Genomic DNA, 13,264 nt, shown 5'->3' on the forward strand with positions numbered 1-13,264 from the left:
TTCCAAATCGATTCCTTGGAAGAGATGGGAAGAAAAAAAAGAAATCTGCCAGTTCTGAACTGCCAAATTGCCCCAACGGAGTCCACATGGTGCCAGGGAAATGACACTAAGTTTGAAGGCAGAGGCCTTGAATTCTAATCCTGGGAGTCCCCAGCGGAGGTAGGTTGGTAGGGGAATAAAGTGATGGTTTGAATTATGTCGCCATGGGCTTGGAGTCATGAAGACCTGAATTCAAATCCAGCCTCAGACACGTAATGACTGTGATCTTGCCCAAGTCACTTGAGCTCTCTTTCCCTCAGTTTTCTCATTGAGGTTGAGCTGTCACAGGGGGCTTGTGTTCTGTCCTGTGATGGAACCTCTTCCCCATTGAGATGAATGGTCATCAACGCCCTCCTCCTCATGGCAGCGGGGGCAAAAGCAGACGACTTGCACTCATTTGTAGAAAGTCATCCTGGCATAGAGAAGTGGGCATAACCCTGCCTGGGGCCTCCTTTTGAGTCACTTCACTGAAACTTCATTTCAACATACGTAAAATGGAGATGGTGATGTCCCCTAAAAGAAGGAACTTTATGCACATTAGGAATGAATGGGTGAGCCATAGTTTTGTCCCTCGGGGGTTCGGGGGCATCTGTTTCAGCTTTCAGAAGTGGAAGGGCTTCCATGCATCCATTTTCAAACTAAAAAGAATCCCCCTCTAGGGATTCTTAGCTAACAAGTGGTTGCCAACATCTATTTGGCATCCAGTGACAGGGAAGCCATTTTCTCCTTCTCTAGAACTGCTCTTATTCTTAGGAAGCTTTTAAAAATTTATTTAATATTTTTCCCCAATTATATTCAAAACAAAAAAATTACATTTTTAAAAAAAATTTTTTAGTTTTAGGGTCTCTCCTTTATCCCCACCCACAATTAAAAAATACAGGTGAATTTCTATAAAACATTTCCATAAAAGTTGTGAAAGAAACATAGCTCTCCCACCCTAATGAAAATAAAAACCTCAAGAAAAATTAAGTTAAAAAAAGAGGGAGAGAGAGAATGTTCAAATTATTGTGACATTATAAGTTCCTTCTCTGTGTATGGATAAGACTTATCATCATAAATCCTTCAGAGAAATCATGGATGATTATACTACTTAGAATAGCAAAACCATTTACAGCTGGTCACTCTAGAACCTTGCTGTTACTTTGTACACAGTACATTTCACTTTGCTTGAGTTTCTGGAGAACTTTCCAGGTTTTGTTCTGAGCATATCTTGCTCATTTCCACAGAACAATAATATTCCATCACAAACACATACCACGGTTTATTGAGCCATTCCCCAATTGATGGGCATCCCTCAATTTCCAATTTTTTTTACCCTGAGAAGAGAACTGCTATGAATTTTTGGTACATACAGGTCATTTTCCTTTAAAAAAAATCTCTTTTGATAGTAGTAGTAGTATTGTTAGGTCAAAGGTTATGCATGAATTTAAAATCCTTTGAGTGCAGATCACATCTTTTGATCATCTATCAATTGGGGCATGGCTCTTATTTTTTATAAATTTGAATCACTTCCCTCTATGTTTGAGAAATGAGGTCTTAGAGAAACTTGCTTCTAAATTTTGTTAACTGTATTTCCCACCATTTATTCTCTCTTTCCTTTCACCTTGTCCCTCGTCACAAGTGTTTTGCTACTGACCACTCCCTCCCCAACGTTGCCTTCTCTTTTATCACCCTCCTTCTTTCCCATATCTAATGCTTCTTCTATTTTTCTGCAGGGTAAGATAGATTTCTATACCCATATAGAGTATGCGTATTATTTCCTTTTTGACCCAATTCTGATGAGAAGAAGGTTCACTTACTCCCTCTTTCCTCCCCCTCTTGCCCTCCACTATAAAAGCTTTTTCTTGACTCTGTTTTTGTGGTGTTTAATTTACACCATTACACTTCTTCCTTTCCTTTTCTCCCAGTATATTCCTCTCTCACCCCTTAATTTCATTATTTTTAAAAAATTGTCTTTTCAATAAAGATGACAATATTACCTAAACTAATCTATTTATTTAGCGCTATACCAATCAGACTCCCAAAAAACTATTTTAATGACCTAGAAAAAATAACAACAAAGTTCATATGGAAAAACAAAAGGTCAAGAATTTCAAGGGAATTAATGAAAAAAAATCAAATAATGGTGGCTTAGCTGTACCAGATCTAAAATTATATTATAGAGCAGCAGTTACCAAAACTATTTGGTATTGGCTAAGGAATAGATTAGTTGATCAGTGGAATAGATTAGGTTCAAGGGACAAAACAGTCAACAAATATAGCAACCTAGTCTTTGACAAACCCAAAGATCCCAGCTTTTGGGATAAGAACTTACTGTTTGATAAAAATTGCTGGGAAAATTGGAAACTAATATGGCAGAAACTAAGCATTGATCCATACTTAACGCCGTACACCAAGATAAGGTCAAAATGGGTTCATGACCTAGGCATAAAGAATGAAATTATTAATAAATTAGAGGAACATAGGATAGTTTACCTCTCAGACCTGTGGAAGGGGGAGGTTTTTATGACCAAAGCAGAACTAGAGATCATTACTGATCACAAAATAGAAAATTTCGATTATACCAAACTGAAAAGTTTTTGTACAAACAAAACTAATGCAGACAAGATTAGAAGGGAAGCAATAAACTGGGAAAATATTTTTACAGTCAAAGGTTCTGATAAAGGCCTCATTTCCAAAATATATAGAGAATTAACTCTAATTTATAAAAAATCAAGCCATTCTCCAATTGAAAAATGGTCAAAGGATATGAACAGACAATTCTCAGATGAAGAAATTGAAACTATTTCTAGTCATATGAAAAGATGCTCCAAGTCATTATTAATCAGAGAAATGCAAATTAAGACAACTCTAAGATACCACTACACACCTGTCAGATTGGCTAAGATGACAGGAAAAAATAATGATGATTGTTGGAGGGGATGCGGGAAAACTGGGACATTGATGCATTGTTGGTGGAGTTGTGAACGAATCCAACCATTTTGGAGAGTAGTTTGGAACTATGCTCAAAAAGTTATCAAACTGTGCATACCCTTTGATCCAGCAGTGTTACTACTGGGATTATATCCCAAAGAGATTATAAAGAAGGGAAAGGGACCTGTATGTGCACGAATGTTTGTGGCAGCCCTTTTTGTAGTGGCTAGAAACTGGAAACTGAATGGATGTCCATCAGTTGGAGAATGGCTGAATAAATTGTGGTATATGAAAATTATGGAATATTACTGTTCTGTAAGAAATGACCAACAGGATGATTTCAGAAAGGCCTGGAGAGACTTACACGAACTGATGCTGAGTGAAATGAGCAGGACCAGGAGATCATTATATACTTCAACAACAATACTATATGATGACCAGTTCTGATGGACCAGGCCATCCTCAGCAACGAGATCAACCAAATCATTTCCAATGGAGCAGTAATGAACTGAACTAGCTATGCCCAGAAAAAGAACTCTGGGAAATGACTAAAAACCATTACATTGAATTCCCAATCCCTATATTTATGCACACCTGCCTTTTTGATTTCCTTCACAAGCTAATTGTACAATATTTCAGAGTCTGATTCTTTTTGTACAGCAAAATAACGTTTTGGTCATGTATACTTATTGTGTATCTAATTTATATTTTAATATATTTAACATCTACTGGTCATCCTGCCATCTAGGGGAGGGGGTGGGGGGTAAGAGGTGAAAAATTGGAACAAGAGGTTTGGCAATTGTTAATGCTGTAAAGTTACCCATGTATATATTCTGTAAATAAAAGGCTATTTAAAAAATTGTCTTTTCATATTAAACTCACAAATATATATATGTATATATACATACATATATATATATATTTATCCACTCCTTCTTAATGCCATAATAATGAGAACATTCTAATGAGTTATGAATATCATCTTCCCATGTAGGAATATAAATAGATAAACCTTATTAAGTCCCTTATGTTATCGCTTTCCTGATTACCTCCTTATGCTTCTCCAGAGTCCTGTATTTGAAAATCAAATTTTCCTTTCTATCACAAATACTTGGAAATCCTCTATTTCATTGAATTTCCACCTTTTACCCTGAAGGCTTATATTCAGTTTTACTAGGTAGGTGATTCTTCGTTGCAATTCTAGTTTTACTACTCTCTGGAATATCATATTCCAAGCTCTCCAGTCTTTTAAGGTAGAAGCTGCTAAATCTTGCGTTATCTTGACTGTGGCTCCACTATATTTGAATAGTTTCTTTCTGGATATTGGCAATGTTTTTTCCTTAACATGGGAGTTCAGGAATTTGGCTGTAATATTCCTGAGTTTTCATTTTGGGATCTCTTTCAGGAGATTCTTTCAATTTCTACTTTACTCTCTGGTTCTAGACTATCAGGACAGTTTTCCTTAATAATTCTTTGAGAGATGATTCCCAAGCTCTTTTTTTGACCATGATCTTCAGATAGATTAATAATTTTTAAATTGTCTCTCTTGGATCTATTTTCCATTTTTTTTAGTTTTAATAGTATCTTAATTTCTCATAAAGTTATTAGTTTCCATTTGCTCAATTATATTTTTTGAGGAATTATTTCCCTCAGTGAACTTTTGTACCTCCTTTCCCAATTGGCCAGTTTTGCTTTTTCAGGCATTCTTTTCCTCATTAGCTTTTTGTATTTCCTTTTGTACCTTTCTCAATTATTTTATTACTTTTCCCTCTATCTCTGTTACTTGATTTTGAAAATCTCCTTTGAGCTCTCCAAGTCTTGAGTCCAATTTTTGGTTTTCTTGGAGACTCTGAGTGTAGGGGCTTTGACTATGTTATTATCTTCTGAGTGTGTATTTTTTTCTTTCTTGTCACCACAATAACTTTCAATGGTCAAAACCTTTTTCTTTTGTCTGCTCATTTTCCTAGACTATTTCTCTGCTTTTAACTCTTTGTTAAAGTAGGGCTCTGTTTCCAGTGCAGAGGGTGCACTGTCCCAAGCTTCAAGGATTTGTGTGGCTATTTTCAGAAATCCTTCCAGGAATCTGACCAGGAATTCTGCCCTGGAGCTGTTAGCAGTGTCCCTGCCCCACTGCAGCTGTAGGATCTAGTGTGCTAAAGCAAGAGTCCTGCTTTGCTGAAAGGGACCAGGGCTCAGCTTGCAGTGCCTGCACTGGGACTACACTCCTGACTCCCATGCCTTTCCCACAGACTCTCTCCACTGACCTTCTGCTGGTCCCTGGGCCAAGAGGTCCAGAAGCCTCCAGCAGTGCTGCTGATTCTGAGGTCCCATCTCACTGGTGTTGGACCAGGACCAGGGCCAGAGCTGTGCTGACATGGCCTGTGCTGGGATTGCTGGCTGGGCTCATACCCTTGGTCCACAGAACCCTCCTAGTTCTCTTTGGTGTCTTTGGGCTGAGAGGTCTGGAAGCCTCCAGCACTGCTGCTGGGCCCGGGCTGGGTCTAGAACTGGGCTCTGGCTATGCTGGCACGGCCTCCACCGTACACTGGACTCCCACCTTACACCACAAACCTTTTCTGCTGAACTTCTAAGTTTCCTTCAGCTACAACGTTCCGCTCCATCTTTTGGGGTTTTCTGATGCTCTCAGATGTGTTTAGAGTCATTATTGAAAGGAAGCTTCTTTAGCCCCCCAACCTCAGTCTCCTTCCCTGCAACTTCCACACATTGCTCCCATTATGGCTAACGAGTGCAGAACTAGCCCAGAATTGCCGCTGTCACTCATTTCCGCAGTCAGATGCAGCAAGTGGGCATCCCGTCCATAGCTCCAATTTAAAGGCCAGAGCCTTCCGGCCCTAAGGGATCTTAGATCTCCAGAGGCACTTAATGACATACGAGCAGAAGAAAAGCAGCAATAAAACATTTTCCCCAGATTGTAAAGCCCACACTCTCATAAAAACTGACAGTATCAGTGGGAAGAATGGATTCATGGAGGGAATGTTTATGCACTTGCCAACACACGAAGGTCATACATATAATAACTAAAATTTTATAGACATTTAACATTTGAAGAGTGCTTTACATAAATCATTCTGCTTCATCTTCATGACAGTCCTGTGTGGTAGACAATATTATTATCCTTATTATACCTGTGGGGAAACAGGCAAAAAAGTTCTTTGAGCAGGGACCCAGAGAGTGTAAGGGTCTGAGGCAGGATTTGAATGCAGGTCTTATCGCCAAAGCAGAGCTCCATATATGTGTCACTTATCCACCTAGCTATGTGTGCAGTCATGCTTGGAAGGACAGATCCATAAGGATGGGATTTTATTCTTTTTTTACTTTATGAGCAAACTTTGGAATGACTTTACAAGTTTTACACGTATCCAGCTCATTTGGGGTTTTCTTGGCAGAGGTACCAGAGTGCTTTGTCATTTTCTTTTCTAACTCATTTTATAGATGAGAAACTGGCAAACAGGGTGAAGTGACTGAATAAGATACTTATTCAGTCACACAGATAATAAGTGTTTGGGGTCAAATCGGAGCTTCTGAAGAGGAGCCTCCTTGATTCCAAGCTCACTGCTCCCACTAGCTGCCATATATGTGTCCATAGCAATGTGGGGAGGGGCAAAGACACAAGGAAAGTGGTGGTTGTTGGAGCAAATGGTTGGAGAGGCAACTCACGCCTGTGAAAGTGCAAGGCCATCACTGGCTCCCCGAGCTCAGATGCTGAGTAGCTTCCCATTGGCCCAGGGCTTGTGACTAGATGTGGACAGACTGGACCCATGGTTCTTGGCTTCCAGCTTCTGTATCCCTCTGGATTTGAACTCAGGTCCTCCTGACTTGAGGGCAGGTGCTCCACCCCCTGAGCCACCTAGCTGCTCCCAAGGTTGTCATTTTTAAGAGTATCAGTGATATCACAGGGCGATGAATTTAAATGACAAAGTTGTCAGCCTCTTTCTTCTTGGGGTAGTTGAAGTCCAGCAGCAAGAAGAAAACCAAGCTGAGGGGCGATGATCTGGGATGCAGGGGATGGTCTGACAAGCTCCAAGTGCTCCCCAGCACCTGTGTCAGCCGCCTTTGTGGCTAATGGAACAAGTCATTTCCGGCCGCCCATTTCACTGGAGGCAGTCTACACGATCAGGGGAGACGTCCCCCTAACTTACCAGCAAGTTTCAAAGCTGTTGGTACCCTCGATCTGGTTTAGCCCATTTGCCAGTTTTACTGGGGGATGGCCACTGCCCATGCTGCAGGTTCTTGGTACCCCAGGTGAGAGGCAGAGGAACCAGGTAGACATGAAAAGTGGATAAACAGCTCTGAAAAGGGCTCAGCAAATGTGCCAGAGGCACCAGTCCCCCCTGAACCCTCCTGACCCTTGGCACATAGTAGGCATGATACATGTCCTTGACAGTAGAAGGGAGCTCAGAGATCCCTGAATCCAGCTCCATCTTTTGATTTTGCAGATCAGGAAACTGTGGCGCAGAGAACAGATCCCAAGGATGATCATTTGGGCTGTTCCTGAGAATGCTGGCCTGCATGTCCAGGTTGTTCTCAGGTGTTTCAGCACCCCTTGATTAATGAGTGAGAGGAAACCCCTCGGAAGTCCACCTTCCTGTTCTGGCAGCCTCGAAGTCTGAGAGACAAATCAGGAAAGGGTAGTAAAATCTATAATTGGGCAGGCCGGCAATGTATGGTACAATGCAACCCAGACATAAATCAGAAGCAATTTACAGCCTCTCATTTTCTGGCTTGGCACTAAGGGAAAGCAAAGGGAAATGTTTTGTTCTTCATCATTTCGTTTACTGCCCGAGACTGGAGTTGCTTGGGAGTCAGGACATATGGCTTCAAGCCTCAGCTTTGACATGGACCTACTGTGTAATCTTCAGGAAGTCACCATCCCCCCTCTCCCTTTGTGCATGTCAATCTTCTCATCTCTAGAATGGTCTGAGTTTGAATGACTAATCTCTAAATATTTAATGTGATCTTGGCTAGGTTACTTCCTTTCTAGGGATTCAGTTTTCTCAGTGATCATTCATTAAGGGCTATTATATTTGAAAGGCAACTAGATAGAATGTTGAGCCTGAAATTAGAAAGATTCATCTTCCTGACTTCAATCTGGTCTTGGACATTCTCTAGCTCTGTTACCCTTGGCAAACCGCTTGTCCCAGTTTACCTCAGTTTCCTCATCTGTAAAGTGAGTTGGAGAAGAACAAGGAAAAACCACTCCTATATCTGCCAAGAAGGTTTTAAATGGAGTCAAGATGAGTTGACCATGACCGAAGAACAACATATTTGAAGTATTAAGATAGACATTGAGTATACAGAGACAATGGTGAGATGCTCTCTTCCCTTAAAGCTGAGACTTTCAACATAGATAAGATGGGGGACTTGGAGGGGTTTAAAAAATTCTTTTTAGTTTTCTTTGATGGATTTTGAATCCTGTTGCTACTATTTATTAGTGAGATGATCTTTTCCCTTAAAGATGCAACTTTCAACATTGATAAGATGGGGGACTTTGAGGGATTTAATTTTTTTTTTTTTTAGTTTTCTTTGATGGTATTTGAATCCTGATGCTACTATTTATTAGTGAGATGATCTTTTCCCTTAAAGATGTGATTTTCAACATTGATAAGATAAGAGAACTTGATGGATTTTGAATGCTGGTGCTACCATTTATTATTTGTGTAACCTTAAAAAAGTCATTAGCCCTCTCATGTCCTCAGTTTCCACATGTGTAAAATGAAGGGTTTGGCTTTTGTCTTCTGAGGCTCCTCCCTGCTAAATGATCTATGATCCCCTGACTCCCTTTATTTGGGTCTTATTGTTCCTTTTTGCTTCTTGAATATTTTCAGGGTGCTGAGCAGAGCCCCAGCCAAGAACCACTATTCTTTCTCTGGTAACATCCATGAAATCCTAGCATTTTACTCCACGGATTCTAGCTCCTTCATCCCTTAACTCTTGGACTCCTCCTCTATGTCACCATGTCTAGAAATGAGTCTCTGTACATGATATTCTTCAAAAAATGAGCTTCTGAAACAAGTGGCCATTTGCTCCAAGGAATTTTCTGTGTTAAATCCCCAAATTCTTTGATGAGACAAACTCTATGCTCACTTTTGGCTTTAAAGAATTCTATAATTTTTAAACTCTGTGAAGTACAATCAAATGAAGGGATTAGAGATAGTTAGCCTTGAGAAAAAAAAAGGCTTATCAGGAAATTTGACAGCTCTTTTCAAATCTTTGAAGACTCATCCCATGGAGTCACAAAAATGACTACATAGCAACAACCTGCATTAGGATCTATTATGGAGAAAGCCCTTTGAAGATTGTGAAACATTGGAGAGACATTAGCTAGATATTATTATCCAGAATAATAGATAACTTGGACTTTCTCTTGCTTCAGGAAATTGGGAGTCAAGTTAGCCTGTGTCCTTCAGGAAAGGAGAGTCAAGCTAGACTGATTTTATTGTCAAGTACTTCTCCCAGGCCTCCGTTTTCCCAAATTCCCTCATCACTACCACAATAGTCATGCTAATTATTATCATTAGCTATTATTTTTGAGGTGGTTATTTAGGATGTTAGCTATCATCCTACAAAAGCCCAGAGCACAGTTTGAAAACTGCTTTTCAAGCCTAAAATAAAGGTGAGGTGGGGGCAATCAATGGGAATCCTTTCTAGGATTTCTAGGAAATTCATCAAACAAATTCCACCCTTCTCCTCCAAGCCCTCACCCTGGTGAAATCTTGTAACTGCTAGAACAACCACTAGGAGAGTTTGGGGATGGAGAAGGGCAGATGGAATTTCTCCTTGAATCCAGAGGGACCAATTCACAGCATCCATCTTGAAACAAGAGGTTTGGGAGAACCCTTGATCATTGTCTCAGTCAGGGATGGCTGCAAGGTAAGCTTCTTGGATGACAGAAATTGGTTGGGAAGTCATTTTTTATTAAAAATCAATAGGCACCTTCAGCCTTCCTTCCAGTTCCCCTTTGGGGCTGAAATTGATGACGTTTACTCTGAACCCCCAGGTAAAATTTTAAAGTCCAGAAAATTTGGAAAATTTCTATTTGGCCATATTTGTTTCATACACACATGAAACACTTTGTTTCTTTAGACATTTCCCCCTTACATTAAAACAACAATGTTCATGGCCATTTTTAACTTTAAAAAATAATCAGATAATGAATGAGAGCAATAATCATAAAAATGGTTTAAAGTTGCATAGTTTGGGGTAAAGCATTTTGCATCTATTTTGTCACTTGAGTCTCACAATAGTCTTGTAAAGTCGAGCATTATTTTTACAAGTTTTACAGATGAGGAAACTGAGGCTAAAAAAGACAATTGTTCAAAGTCATATTGTAAGAATCAGAAGTGGATTTTTACTCTAAGTTCTTCCTGATTCCAAATTCAAGGATTTACCCACTCAGCCATGCTAGCTGTGGAAATACCAGATTACATTGATTATTAAAATGATTCACAACTTGGAGTTTTTAAAGGTTTTTATCCAAAGCTTTACAAGTATTATCTCATTTGATCATCAAAGCACCCTTGTGAAGTCTATAACCTTTCAGAAATTACAAAAGGTTTTGTTCACAACCATTGTAAGAGGTAGGGAATCTAAATTTTCCTTCACAGATAATGAAACCGAGGTGCATAGGGATTAAGCAACTTGCCTACTGTTCCACAGCTGTAAGTTCTGAACAGAGAGTTCTCTACAGAGAATTTTTCAATTTTCACTCAATAGTTCTGTAGATCGTTCCACAGAATGATGGTTCCAGATGCCCTAATTGGTTCAACAATATTTATTACTCTGTGAATAAAGGATCATGCTGAATATAAGAACCCATCATTTAATAAGAGTGGCTAAGTTAGAGACTCAGTGGATCCCAGTTGTGACCATGATCTCCATATTAGTGTTAGGGGAAGCTGGAAAAGAAAATGGACTCTATAGAAAGCATGATATTTTTGGAAACTGAGTTAGATCAAAGGATTATGACAGCCTCAGCTGCATGAAGTATAGTGTTGAGAACAACAACAAAATATATGGATGGACAAGCACCTACTATGTACTGAGCTTTGGGCTAAGGAGTAAGGATACAAAGACAGACAAAAGTTAGTCCCTGTTCCCCAGGATTATCCAGTCTGTCCTACTGTCCTCTGACCTGGTGAGACCACATCAGGTGAACTGAGTTGGGTTCTAATATACTACAGTCTAATAAGAACAGCTGGAGTGCTCAGGAAAGGTCAGGGGCAGTGGTGAGATAACCCAAGACCGTATCTCACGAGGGTTGGTTAGAACACCTGGGGATGTTTTGCCTGAAAAACAGAAGGTTGAGGTTGGGTGGTATGGGGTAAAGAATGCTGTTTTAGATATTTTAAGAATTTTCTCTGGTGGATTAATTAGATATTTCCTGTTTGACCCCAGAGGGCACAAATGGGGTGGGTAAAAGGTATAAAGAGGGCAGAATTAGACAGAACAACAAGAGCTGTCACAGAGTGCAAGTTGGGCTCCCCTTCATTGGAGGTGTCCCAGGAGAAGGTCGGGCAACATCTTGCTAGTGTGTTGTTGAAGGGATTTGTCTTCATCAATATAAGGATCAAAAAGGAGCTGGCCATGGTGCCAAGCAAAGTGTTTGTCCTTTAGGGTGTCAAGATGGAACCTCCTTCCTGGAATTGTAATATAGTATGAAACCCTGCTCTCAATGGAACGGGTAACTCCAGTTACTAGAAGTGGATCCAGTGTCAGTGGGGACCAGTGTTAGGGCTGGATATGAACCACTTACTCGTACATCAAACATGTTCTATTTCTCTAGCTCACCTATCTATGGGCCTCATGATTTACACTTTTTTCACGGCAACCTTATACAGTATCAGGCAAAGGATTGTTCTATCGCTTTGCAGAGAAGGAAACAGAGCTCAGGAGAAGCTATTTTCTTGTTCATGAGTCTGATTGGTCCTATGGGGGGATTCAAGGCAGGTCAGAGCTCATGTTTGGAGTGCAAAGACTAAACTTGAAGGCCCCGTCTGGCTTCTGTAAGCCTGGGCTTGCCTGGTGTCTTCAAGTTCAACATCTGTATTCTCACAGATCAGCTATCTGCTGTAGACATGAGATATGTCAAACACTTCCTAGTGAAGCTTGGGTTTAGGGCACCCAGAGATGCAGCCCTTACCCTCTGGGACAGCAGTCAGTGGAGCTAAACTGGATGAGGGAATCAAATTTGGGGGACCAAATTCTGGCTTTGAAACATATTTTCTTGGAGAAAGCTCAGCTCTGGCAGGTCCCTCCCCTGTTGCTGATAGTACTTCATAAGCCTTTGGTTGGCTAGATGTTGTCCTTCATTCTTGAAGAGGACTAAAATGGCATCATTGAGCCCCAATTGTGGCTGATTGGATCTGCCACAAGTCAGGTGCAAATAGTCCCCACTAACATTTGGGGTGGACTCTCTACCTTTACACATTCCCCTACCCCACTGCCAGGAGCATTTTGTAAGCTCTTACTATGTGTTAGGTCCTATGCTAAGCACTAAGGTTTTCACTGGATGGCCCCTGGCTGGAATCCTCTCCCTCCTCAAGGCTGCCTACCAATGTCCTTGATTTCCTTCAAATGTCAACGAAAATCCCAAACTTCACCAGAAGCCTTTCTCAATCCCCCTAAATTCCAGTGCCTTTCCTGTTAATTACTTCCATTTTATCATTTATGGAGCTTCTCTTTTATAAATTTGTCTGCATGTTCTTTTGTTAGATTGTAAGCTCGAGGACAGGGACTATCTTTGCCTCTTCTTGGTTTCTCCAGCACTTAGGACAAGGTCTGGCACATAGTAGGTGCTTAATGTTTATTTATTGATTGAAAAACACAGTCCCTGCCTTTAAGGAGCTCACAGTCCAATGGAGGAGGCACTATGCCAATAACTAAACATATAAGATATATACAGTAAAAATGGGATGCAATCTCAGAGGGATGGCATTGGCTGAAAGTCCTGGGAAAGGTCTGCCGAATGTTTTGGAGGAAGCCTAGGAAGCTGAGAGCCAGAGATATTCCAGGCCCAGGCAAAAGTTAGTGCAAGTCACTGAAATGGGGGATGGATATTACATGGGATGGAAGGCAGGCTCATTCTTGGTGGTCTCGTTAATTTATGATGAGCCCCTTTGATATAAGACAGCTGGGATTAGGCAACCATTTGACAGTCCTATCAAGGAATGGGAAAGGACTCAGAAGGCACTCAAGGACACAACTGTCATGCTAAACCTCCTTTTTCTCTCTAACATTTGGAAAGGACTCTCCCATGGACCCCTACAACTGAAGGTTATATTATCCAAGTATC

This window comes from Sarcophilus harrisii, chromosome 2 (genome assembly GCF_902635505.1).
Source record: "Sarcophilus harrisii chromosome 2, mSarHar1.11, whole genome shotgun sequence".
NCBI classification, from domain to species: Eukaryota; Metazoa; Chordata; class Mammalia; order Dasyuromorphia; family Dasyuridae; genus Sarcophilus; species Sarcophilus harrisii.